This window comes from Haliaeetus leucocephalus, unplaced genomic scaffold (genome assembly GCF_000737465.1).
Source record: "Haliaeetus leucocephalus isolate CR32 unplaced genomic scaffold, Haliaeetus_leucocephalus-4.0 Scaffold340, whole genome shotgun sequence".
In the NCBI taxonomy this organism is placed as follows: domain Eukaryota; kingdom Metazoa; phylum Chordata; class Aves; order Accipitriformes; family Accipitridae; genus Haliaeetus; species Haliaeetus leucocephalus.
Genome location: NW_010972776.1, coordinates 9,926,664 through 9,941,103, shown reverse-complemented (window position 1 = coordinate 9,941,103; position 14,440 = coordinate 9,926,664). Strand labels below are relative to the sequence as shown.

The 14,440-nt window shown below is 51.4% G+C and overlaps 1 protein-coding gene across 2 annotated transcripts in view; it reads left to right on the top strand.

The window, feature by feature from the left end:
- Positions 1 to 14,440, top strand: part of DOCK11 (dedicator of cytokinesis 11) — an 83,671-nt gene that overhangs the window by 560 nt on the left and 68,671 nt on the right. The gene's annotated exons all lie outside the window — the stretch shown is intronic.

Genomic DNA, 14,440 nt, shown 5'->3' with positions numbered 1-14,440 from the left:
GAGCGCGGTTCAGGGGGGTGAGGATCGCGGGGGACCGGCGCTTCTGCCGCCCGGGGTTAGGTACCGCTCGCGTGGGGGCAGCGGCAGCTGGGGAGGATCTGTCCGCGCAGGGCACTGAGCGAACAGGTAACGGAGCTCACCCTGCCCAGGGTGCAGGCAACGTAAAACCGGCGAATAAATAGGGCGGGACCGCGGGGCACGGCCTGGCGAGGTGAGAGGGAGGCAGGGGCATTGGCGTAAGCCGCGGGTCCGACGTATCCCAGGAATCACGCTCAAATGTCTGGGACGAAAGTCACGAGCTTTAGCAGATGCATTTCATCCCCGCGTGTGGGATGCTGCAGCAGGTTGTCTTTGTTGTGCTCGCAGCTGTGCAAACGTGAGCTGCTGTACCCTGGGTGGGTGCTGGGGTCACTTCAAAGCTTCCCTGGGCTCTGTTGGATGTATTTCACTGTTGCTTATTGAATTACTCTAGCGTGTAATCAACTTTGACCTTGACTTTGATGGAAGGTTAGTCAATGGGATATGGAGAAAGTGCAGTACAAGTTCAGCGAATAATTCCCATTGGTCCTCTACGGTCAGATTAAACGGCACGTGCTGTTAAGTAAATGGAGGGGTTTAAACGATTCTTTTAAAAACAGAGTTTTCTTGTAAATTTACTGATTTCTAAAGCTGAGAAAAGCCATGGAGATGATCCAGTCTGATTTCCTAGTGCAACGGCTTATTGCTTCCTATGTGCAGTTGTTCAGGGATCCTTACGGGCTCCCATGTGATTGTCTTTCCTTCTTTCATCAACAATACATAGGGACAAATGCTTTGTACAAGCTGATGGAACCTCTCATTAAAAATGAAATTGTTTGTATAGGACCTGAAGAGCTTTGGTATCCTACAGGCAAATGGTTACTCGGTGCCTGTGCCAGGTGCCTTCTGTCAGAAAGGGAAGGGATGGGTGGGACTGCAGATGAAAATAAGTAAAACCTTGACAGCAACCCAAAGGAGCCGGCACCAGCACCCATCAGCAGCCACTCTCTTTCTGATCCTGACTAGGGTTTCATCACTCACACCATCCCTGCCAACTTCTCTCTCTTTCTGACAGGCAAATCCCCTAGAGCTGCTGTGCTGCTTAGTGTGTTTGCAGCCAAGCTCAGGAGGAGGGCGAGGGCAGGTGTCTCTGACTCCCAGGTCTTGGCAGAGCTTCCTGCTTTCAACAGTTCAGCAGCAAGGGATAAATCCCAGCACTTCTGCATCTCTAGGAAGAGCCGTAAGACACTGCAGCATTCGGAGAGCGGGGAAGGAGGTGGCATAAGCTTATAGGCCCATCTCAGATGGCACTTCGTCCGGCCTCAGTGATTAAAGGATGAGGTTCGTGTTTTCTGGGTTGCTCCAAGAAAAAGGCGGTTCCTCTCCATCTACTAGGTCATCATCTTTGCGAGGAAGGGATGTCTATGTGCAGGTGTGCTGGCTGTCGGGAGGGTGGAGAGGGGCATCCCGGGAAACAACGGTGGGGAGTGGTGGCGAAAGGATGAGACCGAAAAGCCTTAGTTTCTGATCCTGCTCCCAAGGTGAGGCTCAGCCTTGGCGCTGATGAGCTGGGCAGCTACAAAGCGTGGCGTGAGCGCATGTCCTACCTGTCTGCCCCCTCCTTGCCATGGGCAGAGTGAGGGAGACCGAAGGCCCCGGCATCAGGTGCGTGCCAGCAGGCTGCAGTCCCAGCTCTGCCTCACCCCAGGGCAGTGCCGAGCTCACCGGTGCCCCTGGGAGGCAGGGGGTGGTTGATGGGTACGTGGGGAGCAGGGGCTGGTGCTCGGTAAGTAGATGGAGCAGGCTGGCAGCGTGCGGTGTGGTGTGTCCCAGGGTGTGGGGAGCTGGGGCTTTCTGGCAGTCTGAAGCAGACTGGAATCGCGCTGGGGACCTTGCTTGGCAGGATCCCATCCCCTTCCTGCAGCCTGGATGCAGCAGGTGTTAAGTCAATAAAAGCATGTGAATAGCTTAATACTCCCCCAGCCCCTGGGGATACCCTGCCTGTCCCTCAATGATCCTGTCAGCTACCTTGACTGTCTGCTTGCCTTGGAGCAATTGTAGCTGAAACCACGGGTATCTGTGGTGGTGAGAATGAATGAGATGAAGGGGTGGGGAGCAGAGCTAGTGCTGCAGGTACCGGAGCATGCAACTTCATCCGCAGGAGGAGTGGGCTCTGTAAGGCTCTTTCAACGCATAGACTGAGCTCGGCATTTTGGGCATTCAAGGCACTCCCTCAAGACAAGACACTGTCTGGGGTAAGAAGCCATTTGTAGTCAGTGAATGAAATACTAGTAAACAAAAACGTCTCAGTGAGGAAAGCTTTTAATGTCATGGAAGCGGTCAGCTTGTACGGAGCCATAATTTGTGCGTTAAAGGAGACACATCTCCAGCCAGCAGCGCCAGCCTGAGCAAATGTGATGTCTGGTATGATGCAGCTCCAAAACTGCCGTTCTGCAGGTGCAGTGAAGCTCATGTCATCTTATTTCTGTTCCTGATTTTCCGTTTATGCTTGTCTAGAGCTAGGAGAATATTTACACTTCTCTTTGGTTTGCAAGGCTGGAGTGAAGTTGGTGGGAATTTGGTCGGTGACTTCTGGCAGGCCTCTGCTCCTTTGTGCTTGTGAAAGGGAAGCGTAGCATATGGTGGTGGCTGGACATCAGCAGCAAAGGGAGGTTGTCCCTTTCCAAGGTGTCCTGGGGTACCCATGTCCCACCCATTGCCCTTTGGACCAGCTGCTAGGATGCAGCCAGTGCTGCTCCTGTCATGGTATAAGCGGAGCTGTAATCTGGAGCTGTAGCAGTGAAAGTAAGCTTAGGCTGCGGTGGGTTGCTCAGAGGCACTTCAGGCCCCGTGGATGGGGAAGGATGAAGTGCAGCTTTCACTTGGGGCTCTTTTGTTTCCTCTTCTAGCGCTGGTGTTCCCGGCGTCCCGGCTGTCCTTCTGGTCTTGCATCGCGTTCACAGATGGGCTGTGTAAAGGAGGTCTTGGCGAGGAAAAGGAGTTCAGCGGGAATCCCTTGAAAGCATGCAGAGCCCTGTGGAGCGGAGTTGGGAGCACTGAGGGGACCACGGGCAGCCAGGGCATGTGGGAACCCTGGTTCTCTCTGTGCACTTTTCTTTGCAAAGCTGTAGGGCAGATTGTATCAATTTCAGCTTTGAATGGTCCCTTATGTACACTACTGATTATAACTTACGGATGGAGTTTTGGCAGAATAACTGACAAACAAGGTCACTGTTTAAATAAACAGACAAATTTCACAAAAGTTGGCAGGTGGGATAAATGACACGCTAAAAAATGCAGGAAAATTGTCAGATTAGGCTAGAAGGAGGAACAGTCCAAGCCTAAGTGTGATAATTTAAACCATTCTTAACCAAGAGATCACCTGCAGCTTAAACCTTGGGGCTCCAACAGTAAAGTACTGTGTTAGAAGTGCAACTTCAGAGCCAGAGTACGAAGTGCTGGTGATACCTGGGAGAGACATCTAGGCTAGACCTCAAGGAGAGCGGCCAGGGACCTTTGGCAGTGGATAGACACAGGTGATCTTGGCTCAGACCTTCAGTGCAATCTCCCTCCTCCCATCTTCTCCACGCTCAGGATGTTGCGGATTATTAATGGGAAAGTCGTGCAGCGAGGCAGGAGAAACCCGCACCGCGGCGCTGGCCGACACGGGACCTGGGCAGCCACAGGAGCGTTGCAGGACAGACCTTGCTGGCAGGACGCACATGCGTGCTCTGGTGCGCGGTCCCCTGCTCTGCACCTCTCCTTCACCCCATCTTTGCTTTCCCCCTGAAAGCGCTGTGGGGCATTGTAGAGTTGGGCAGTTTAAGAGCACACACGCGTGTGAGTGAGATCTGTAATCTTGGGCCTTGTGGCACTGCCAGGAAAATAGCAAGGACTCTACCTTCTGCCTCAGGACCCGAATCAGCTGCACGTGGTCGCTTGTTTCCCTGTGTGGATGTAAGGCCAAGGCTGAGCTGGAGCCTCCCCGCGCGTCCCCTCTCTCTGGGAGTGGTGTGCTCGGCAGCGGCTGAGCCCCTGCAAGGAGACTGTCTCAAGCCAGTTGCAAGTTTTCCAAAGGTGTCATTCTCTGTGTCGTGACAGAGAAATAAAACGTGTGGGAGAGGTGAGATCAGAGGAGCAAGCACTTGACAAAACCCAGACAATCCATTTTCCCACAGTGCTGCCAAAACTAGTCATCTGGTGGCAATTTTAAGTGTCCCACAATTACTCTGATTTTCTTTAGATCATTTCTGTACAGATTAACTGAAGATACGTTTACTGCTTCGCCATACAGATTTACAAAGGATGCAGACCCGCAGCACCTTATCTGAGAAGCAGCAGCTGCAAAGGATTTGCCCACATTGAGTGTCAGCCAGCCCAGTGGTGCATCCCCGAGCACCCCAAGGCACAGCTTGGCACCCAGGCACACTCACAGCTCTTGGCCACACATACGCCAGCACGTGAACTCCCAGCAACTGCAGTGGGGGAGAACCTTTGCCTGCAAACAACTGCATCGATTCTTGCCATAGAGAGGTATTCAAACTGAGCGTCTGCTCTCCTGTGTTACGTGGTGCTGTGGGACGTGCTCCGTGAAACCTCACCGTGAGACGGTGGGCAGCGTGCCAGGAGAAGATGGGTTTTGTTTGATCCTGGCTGGGCTGGGCTTGTATGGGTGGCTCAGTCTCAGGCAGACGCAAAAAGGAGATAAAAAGCTCGTTAACGGTGATATTAAGAAGGTTTTGACTGGAGGCAAAAAAAGCATTTTGTTCTTTCTGCGGGTTTTTTTCAGCTTAAACTATATTATTAGTGTCTGAATTTATACTCATGCAGAGGAAATCAGCTTTCTGCATAGAATCCTCTTTTAATAAGCTAAATTCACTTTGATCAATGTGAAGACTGTTTATATGCAGCATTTGTAGTGATCTTGGTACTCAAGAGAGACACAGAATATATGCATGTTCCCCCTCGGGTGTAGTCAGTATGCTGTGTTTGCATAATTTACATAGAAAAAGAGACATATACGAGACAAGGGAGGAAATTCTGCTCCTGCTGAAGTGGGTGGGAGTTTTGCTGCCAGTTCAGCCAGGGCAGGTTTTGCCCACTGCGGCAGGGTGCCGCCAGAGTGGGCCACCACAGCTTGCTCGGGTGACTTTGTGGAAGTGCTTATGGAGAGATTATTGCTCACAGGGGCTTATTCAAGAAAACACTTAAATGCATTTTTAAAATTAATCACATGCTTTCCTGAACTGGGGCTTGTGTGCTGTAGGGGGCTGAATTTAGCTCAGCACTGGCTGAGTGCCGTGGCGTGGCCCTGGGCAGCGCGTGCCGTGGAAATGGTCTGGTTTGCTCCCACCTGAGCACACACCGGTTGTGCAGTGAGTGAAGGGAACCATTTTATGGAGAGGAGCAAGGCCCCAAGTACGCTGTGTAGCTATTTGGGGCCACTTAGCAAATCTCCGGCATGTCTCCCACCAATGCCCAGTCCCGAAGAGATGAAGCAATACCTTCCTCCCCCTGTGCGCTGAGGAATGGGTACTATAGGATGAGCTGTAGTCAATGCATCCATTTCTTGAGGTTTTTGGAGGCTACGACAAGCTTTTGATGGGCACTAAATCTTATCCTTCCCAAGGCACCATTTAAATATGCGTGTCCTCCTGCCCACTATAAGAAAGCTCTAGGAAGAGACCGAAGCATCCAGCCCTTACACTTGCTGGGCAAGGCTGGGAGTGGTTTGTTCTGTGCCAGGGGCAGTGTCATGAAAATGCAGGTGTCCCTGCATTGACAGCATCTGCCCTGACCTGCCACCGTCGATGCAGTGAAACGGCTGGAACAGATGGTTGGTGGTGGTGCCTGCAGCTAATGCCAGCAATGCGGTTGGGGATTTGGTGCAGTCAAAATCCGGTGAGGGGATGGCTCTCAGGCTTTGTTTCAGCCTTTGCTGCTATCTGGAGATACTTGCGGAGACCCCTCCCAGGACCAGGAGCATTTAAACCTAGACTACCTGCTGTAGTGCATATCGTAGCATTCTTTTATATATGCAGCTTGGTGGCTCTTACAGCACTTCACTTAGCCCTTTCCACCCTGATTTATTATTTCTAATGATGCAAAATTACACAAAGCTTTTGACATTTCTGTGGCCTGAGAATGCAAGTCACAGTCACACACAGTAGCTGAACAGCAGCCAGGCTTGGGGCACACGTGTGCTTTAGCTTCCCTGGTTAATTGGCCTCCTCATTCCTGTTCTGTCCAAGGAAGAAAAGGGTAGTTTCATGCGCCTTTGTGGGCATTGCTGTCATCTCAGAAATGCTGGAGTATGTTTCCCTGCCACCAGCTCCCTCCATCTCTTTCATTCCCTTAAAAAGTACAAATCAAAGCTCTGCCTTGCTGGGTCCTCTTTCCTTCAGCACAGCCCTGACTTATCTTTACAGCTTTTCCCTGCCTCCTGCTGCTTCTCTAATGGGGTCGGCTCTGCTTGTTCTTGACCCCCTTCTCACCCCTCTCTCTTTTCTTGCTGAAATGCAATTTTCTCTCTCCCCTATTAATATCTCCTGCCACGGGGCTGTCCCTGGGGAGCGGTTGCGGCTGGAAGAAGACCCTGCCTGTTTCGGTCCAGAGTGCTCCCTGCTCCCTCATCCTGCTCCTGGCTCCGTGCTGGGTGACAACCCCGCTGCAGCCCGGCCCCTCTGTCCCCAGAGCGAGGACACTGCACGGGTGCAGCCAGAAAGATGACATCTCCCCTGTGCAGTATTAGGACCTGGTCACATCAAAGCGCCGTACGTTGCTTTCTGTAACAGCCATATATATATATAACTGTACTTGGGTAGCGGTCAGGAGCCTGGGATGTGGGTTGGAGCTGCACTGCAGTGTCTGTGCATGGAGCAGGGCACATCTCCCAGCAGGTCTGGAGGAAGCCACGGCTCAGGATGGCAACTGGCTCCGTGCCTGCCTGGGCTCTGCCAGCCTGCCAAACCCACGGCTCTGCGGCTCGGCCCTCGTGGACACAGGGTTAGCTGGAGCGGGGACTCCAGGGAAGCGTTGTGCCAGCAGGAAAGGGATGGAGGGGCTGGGTTTGTGGGAGATGCTGGTAGGAAAGGCATGGTCAGGAGAGGAGAAAGGAGCCTCCGTCTCTTGGAGGGAGATGATGGTACTGGCTGGGGCAGGCTGAATGCTCACAAAGCTGGTTTTCAGGGAGGCAAACCCAGCTGCCAACAGACAGCCCGCTTTCTGTGGCAGTTTGGGGCTCCAGAAAAGTTGCACTGGACTCAGACAGGTTTCCCTCGCAGTTCTGCCTTTTCTTCTGTGCCTGGGGAGACCTAAGCTCTCCCTTGTCCCTTTGCATAATGCTGGAGCTTGTGTGGATGTCTTCATCTGGGGGAACCTTTGAGGTGCTTCTGTCAACAATGGCATTTTGACTGCGGGTGGGTTGAAGCATTGCAGAGCCCATCCGTTGCAGACCCTGTCCAGAGGCCCTCCTGCATTTGCTGGGAAGAAAAGAGTTTAACTTTGCAGCCGCTGCAGCCATCTGCACCAGTGCCCAATGCCTGCAGCCCGAAGATGGAGCATAGATGTGGGCTGAGACAAAACAACTTCCTGGGCTGGTTAAACCACCGCTGACATCTCTGGGGTTTGGCTTCGCTGCTGGGGGTGTTCACTGTATTGCTAAGGCAACCCAAAACCGTCTTGCGATTTCCTGCTCCGTATTTCCCTGGCAGCGTTGCTCTATGGGCTTGGGCAAGTCACTTCACCGTTGCCCGGCTCTGTTTGTGCCCCAGTGAAGCCTTCGGGGAGTGGCTGCGCAGTTGGCTTGGCCCACGCACAAGTGGTTTCTTGAGTGAAAAACAAGAGGTTTTAAGAGCAGGCAGGAAAGGGAGGAGTTCTGCTTATGTGCAATTAATTGCTTTAAGATGTTCTGAAGCTGGCTATTCTGGAAATGGATGCTAAATATAAAACTGATGCTACATAAATAAATGATGAAATACCAGTGACATCTGAAAAGCGCTTTGGGATGCTCCAGTTAAGAACTGACATAAATAACATGTATTATTGTCATTGTAATTACTATTTTCCATTTTTAGCATGCCTGTGCTTACAGAATGTTTTGAGAAGTCATATCCAGCAGATATTCAGCTGTCCCATAGAAACCAGTACCCTTTTGCCAATGTCTATTAATGCTATTATTTTCAGAGGAGAAAATCAAAGCCGTGCCATGTTTTCATCTCTCTCACGCTCTGCGGCAGATGCTCAGCTGGATGCAGGTGCAGCTCCACTGACGTAGAGCTACGCTGATCTCTCTCTGCTCCTCATGCAGAAGAGCTGGATTTGAGCAGGCGGGGACGTGCGGGGCTTCAGGTGGTGTGTCTGGGGACTGGAGATGCCATGGCAGTCTGTACTGAGCTGTCACTAGTGTCTCTCACACAGAAGCACTCAGCAATCCTGAGGAAGGTCAGGGCACAGGGGACAAAGGTACTGAAAGCAATCTCAAATGCTTGCCCTAATTCACTGCCCTGTGCAGGAGCGGTGCTGGATCACCTCAAGTGTGTGCTTATGCCAGAGATGGCCATGCCCCCAGCTACCACTCGCCTCTGACAGTGCTTTTCCTATTGACTCTGCACTTATTCAGGGCACCATTTTCAGAGGTGATGTGTGAAGGTGAAGTGCATGTGGGCTGAAGCGGCAGCGCTGCCTGGCAGCCTGGGCTGCTCACAGGTTGGCAGTAAACTCTCACTGCTTCATTGCAATGCAGCTTCTTTCTGATGGCTGTTTCCTTTGCTTAAGTGATTTTACAAGAATCTCAAGCTTTCAGGAAAAAACAGCCTTCCTGGCCCTCATGGCTGCAGAACTGAGTTTCAAAATGTGATCTGCTAAAGGCTGTGAAGTGTGGAGTCCACTTTTAAGTAAATGGAAGGGAAGTGAAGAGCCGTACGCTGGTTATCCTGACTTCCTATAATTTCTAAGCCAATCTGAAGACATTTCAAGGCCTGAATTAGTTTTATTTGCCAGGCCTGATAATAACAGGTAAATGTTTGTATGTCTACACTGACATCAACTTTTGGACTGTTTCTTCAAGCCTTCTCCAAGCTGGTGTCTTGCATTGATGCTACACCACTCTCGGAGACAGCGCTGATAACTGCAAACACTTGCTTTGTCACTAGAGAATTGGGAGGAGACATACAAATAACAAAATACCCAGAACCCAGTCTGCCCTTCATAGTGCTCAGGTGAGGTTTTGCTGCCACACAGGGCCATCGATGCAGGAGGAGAGAGGTGTGGGTCAGTCAGATGCTTTTTGCACAGGACTTGAGTGGGGTGGAGGGAAGGGAGCAGAGGAGAGGGGGCAGGCTCTTGCTCTGCGCTTTCAGATGGAAAGCGTGAGTCATTTCCACTGCAAGTGTTTTCTTGCAGGGTGCGAGGACTGTGCACCCATCCTCCTCTTCCCCGCCACGTGGCTTTTTATTTCTCTGAGAGCTCCTGTCAGACGCAGCCATCTCCATTTAACGCAGAGCAGGGGTCACGAGGGGTACAGCAGCCTTGTGCTGTCTGTGCTGTGTTTCAGAGCTGGAATGTGGCACAGACTGGCATATAACTCCTGTATGGAGGTGGGAGTGCGGGGGCTCTCACCCAGACCCCTGACTAATAAGACCCCTAGAACTGATGCACTTGCAGCTGTGTCTGCTGCTGTCCAGCCGTTGGGTTCCCTTTGCCCCGTGTACCCATTTCTGGGTGTAAAAGAGACAAGGCAAGTCCTGCAGCTTGCTGTGGGGGTGCTGGGGACTGCGGAAGGGAAAGCCTGCTTGCCTGGACCGCAGCTGGGGAAATATTTGTTTCCAGGGTATAGGATGAGTGCTGCAGGGGAAAAAGGAGGTGCTGGGATTCACTGCTGAAGCCATCACTTAACAACTTCTCGGGGACCCCACGCTGACCGAGGAAGGATCTGTGTGGTGCTGGGAGAGGAGAGCCCTCGGAGGGCCGGCGTGCCACAGATCTGCTCCCATGTGTTGGTCTGGCCCGTGCAAGCCTGTGTCCTTCTTTCCTCTTTCTGGGCCACAGAGCATCCACGTGCATCCGCATGCTGTGAGCATCCATGCAAGGCAGAGCTTCCAGCTTCACTCTGGGATGCAGGATTTGGGCGAGCAGGGAGCGGGGTGCAGGAGAGGCTGCCCTGCAGCAGGCAGTGCCTGCTGGGCAGGCTGGGGCTCTGGGAGCATCACACTGGAGCTGTCAGGAGCGCTGCTGTTTTGGAGGTTGCTCACCTGCTGCCTGCGGGAGGGCTGTGCAGAGCGTTGCTCTGAGCTGTGTTGGCACGCAATCCCTCCCTGTCAGGCCCCTTCTCCTCACCTCATCCCTCTTCCCTTCCTGGTTGCCCATGGGGCTTCTCTCTCCTGTCTGCAGTGCACACCCTCTCCGCCATCCACTCTTGGCCTCCCTGTCCCCATCTGCCGCCTTTTGCAGCTACAGAGCCCCAGCCTTTGCACAAGCTTCCCATGACGTCGCCTCTGCGCTCACTTACCTCCAGCGTGGCCCCATCCCCAGGCGAGCAAAACCCGCATCCCCTATCCCACCTGCCCCTGCACCACCTTGGACCAGCTCCTGACACCCCTTCCCTCTCCCTGCTTCCCCTGCTCCTCCTCCTCCTCAGGAGGTTTTCCTCCCTTGGCATTTCACAAAGTGCTCAGTGTGTTTGTATGTCCGTCTTACAACCCATCTCTCTCCCCTGACCCAGGTGTAGACATTTCCCCTGTGGTCTCAGCCAGGATTCCTGTCTGGGCATTCCTCTTGTATTTTTAAACTTCCTTCTCTCTGGCCAGTGTAAAAATAGTTTTGGCCTGCTCATACCCAGCTTTATTGACTATTTTTCATCCTTGTGGTTTTACCATAGCCCATCTCTGCGCATCTTGCCCTGGGCCTTGCTGTTCCATGCAGCTGAGTGCTGGGTTTGCAGCAGGCTCGTGGGCACGAGCTCCCCATCACCTGGTGAGAGCTGCCTCATTCCCTCCCTTCTAATTGCTGCCCAAAATGTGGCTTTGCTGAGAAGCCCACAAACGTCTTGGCAGCGGCGAGGCTGCGTTGTATTGTGACTGCTGCTATGTGTGCTGACTCACACTCTCTCCCTGTTTGCCCTTTTCCCCCCCCATTTCTGTTTCCACCTCTTCCCTCTCTCCTGTGCTTTTGAATGTAAAGTCTTTGGGCTACAGACTTTATTCTGGCTTTGCACAGGGTTAAGGCAGTTCCAGACACTGGATAGCCAAGCTCAGGGTTTCCCACTTTTCGTTGTTCTTTCTCATGCCCAGGTTCCTGGAATGATGAATTATGTGTGAATCTCAGCTTTTTTAAATGAAGCTCTGTAGCCTTTCTGCAAGCTTGAGTTAGAGCATGTAAATGGGATCAGATGGTAGTGCAGAAAAAGTGAGGAGTTACAAATGTTCTATTTAAAAAAAAAAGCTCTTAAAGACTACACAATTTGAGAGAGCCCTGACCTGAGATCTTTGAATCCCTGGTTTTGGAAAAGCTTTTCTATGGATAGAAATTCCTCTGTTCCATGTGCCTATACAGTTTGCCAAGTGGATTTTCTCATTTCCGAATTAAATTCTCCCATGTACTGTCAAGTTTCATGAGCAAAATAAAAAATGGGGGGTTTTGTCCACTGTCTGCAAGGTATCCTCCCATTTCCAGATCATGCATTGCAGTGCGAAGTGGTCCCTCTCTGCCCTGGGCTGTTGCCAGTCTCAGAAGTGATGTGACTGTGACTAGTATGTCCAAAGGGTAGTTGTACGCTTCTGGTTTTTTCCCCCCTTTAGCTTTTAATCAATTCCCCAGATTGACTTTGCTTCCTATTTTCTGTGTATTTCACCTACTTGGCCCTTTGGGTTTTGTTTTAAAATTCGGGCTTTGCTAGGCTTTCCACGTAAGTGCATTATAGCATTGCAACAGATGAGGCTGTAAAATACTTGCTAAATTTGAGGGAACAGTTGTGCAGTCTGAGACAATACATTTATATGTACATGTGGTCTGTGCTATTTCCTCTCCTCTCTTTAGCTGCCGTAAAGAACCATCCCTTTTAATATTTGGATCACTTGTGTCTCTCTAGCTGCTTTGTGAGTGTGGATGCATGCACTGGGTAGAGCTTCATCTCTGAGGAAGTGAGAAAACACCATGTCCCGGGTGCTGCCGAACCCGCAAGTTTGTTTTTTCCGTGGAAGACACAGAGGAAGCGTTGCAGGGCTGGCTGCGTCAGGCAGAGATGAAGCAGTGTGTGTGCGGGTGTGCGCTGGCCGTTAGCGCTGTGAGAAGCGAAAGTCGAGCGTGGTGCAGCTCTTGCACTGGGCTGGGGGTTGCTCTGGGCTTGGCTTCCGCCGTGCGATGGGAAACTTGCGCTGGCAGCCGACATGGGGCTCGTGTCAACGCAAAGGGATGAGCAAATGGGCTAAAGCAGAGCCAAACCAGCCAGGGTTGCCATTTTCTTCCCTGGATGTTGTTTTAGATGAGAGCCAGCCTGAAAGGACTGAAAATACAAAGGCTTTCTGACAGTTTTCCTTTGGCCACTGTTTTAAAAAAATCCTCAAATGAAATGTTTTCTCTTCACTTTCTGTACATTCACATCACTTGGATTATACCTGTTGTAATTCTGGGAGAAAAAGATTTCAGGAAAACATTAATCATATACTTATAATAAAAACATTGGCACGTTTGTATTGTATACAAACGCAGGACACTAGAAGACAGGTAGCTACTGTTTCTCAAGCAATAGAAGTTTAAAATAGAAATGGCCTTTCCTGTACTTCCCCACATGAATATCTCCAGCTGGCATTGTGAACCTTTGTTTATAAAGCAAATATAAGGAATTTTTTAGGCTTTGCATATGGATACAGAAAGGAGACAATGTAATCTGACTTCTTAAGATTCCCCCTCCTTGGTTAATGAGTAATTCCCTTGCTAAACCATTTCCTTCAAACTCTCTGTGGTGGTTTCTATCCAGTGGGGGTTTGCGCTCGGGCTGGCAGAGGGCAGCAGGACAAGCAGAGCACTGACGATGAGGACTTTACTTGGGGTTTTCCTTGTGCTGGGCTCTTTGTGCTTGCTCTTGGCCAAAGGCAGAGCCTTGCGTTGGTGTTTGTGGGCATGTTTCTGTTGAAGTCATTTCATTGAATTTCCTGTTAAAATGCCAGCTGACTTGCTCGCTGATGGAGAGAGTCAATACTTGAATAGATAGGCTGTCGTTTTGCCTGTGCTCAGGGGAGCAGCAGTCTCAGGGCAGAAGCAGAAGGACAGAGTGCAACGTGGTTTTGGGACAGGCTGGTGTGCAGGGCTTGAACCAGTGGGGTTTTTTAAGAGAGGTGAGTGGGCTCATCTGGGAGGGTACACTGCTCTCCTGTTATCTTTTGATTTAAATGGTGTTTGCTCATGTTTTTCCACTATGAGGTCTTTCGCACAGGTCTTGATTTTTATCCCAGTGCATTGGGCCGCGGTGTTTTGGGCTAGGAGCTGCTGCCGGGTGTGCTTGGGGTGCTGCGACCGCAGGGGCCACGGGAGAAGGCAGCTCACCCCAACCTGCCCACACTGCTCTTGCGCAAAAGGTCAGAGGAACCTGAGGAGCCTCACAGTGCACCCGTCTGCCTGCCCTGGGTGAATAGCTGCTGCATGTATGCCAGAGAACAGGATGGCTTTGGCAGCACTGCATGTTTTTTCCTGCCGAAATGGGTTGATTTTGTTGCTGGATTGGCACCATTTCTTTGCAGTTGGATATTGGCTTTCCCTGTGGAGGAATTTGTGGTTTCTAAGACTCTAATTACTTTAGTCTAATAGTTTTTCCTGGGCTTTCATAATGACTTTGGTGGGTGCCATCTGCTGTTGTGACAGCACTGGGCAGTGTGAGGCTGAGCCCTGGATGCCGGGAGGTGTGTGCTTTAACCAAGCTTGTCAGAAAAACTAAGAATTTGAAACCTGATTTTCAGGTCTTAAAGCTTTACCTCCAGCCCTGTTGGGACACTGGGCACTAGGGTGGGCCAAAGGGTGAAAAATACTGTGATGGCTCCCTGCTTACTCCGCAGGTCTGTTTGCAGAGACATGGGCATATCTGGCCCCACTGGGCAGCCAGCACTGTTTGGGATGGATGGAGAAGTCTGTGTTTCCTCGATGGCAGGCAGGGGACAGGCCACATCCTTTCATAAGCAGCTGCTTTGCTTGCAAACAGCTTGACCTACCTCTTTTGGCTTCACTTTAGAGACATTGGTGTGGTTCGTGTTGTGGCCTTTGACAGCCTGGCTGCATCGTGCCGGTTGCGAGCACGGCCGGCGTAACGCCGTGCTGCAGGTGACAGAGGGCTGCTGTCTGCTGGAACAGGGAAATCCCACAGCTTGGGTAAGGAGAGCTCTAGGGACTGCATTTCTAACAGCTTCAGAGGAGAAATGCCTGTCTGTGGGTGCTG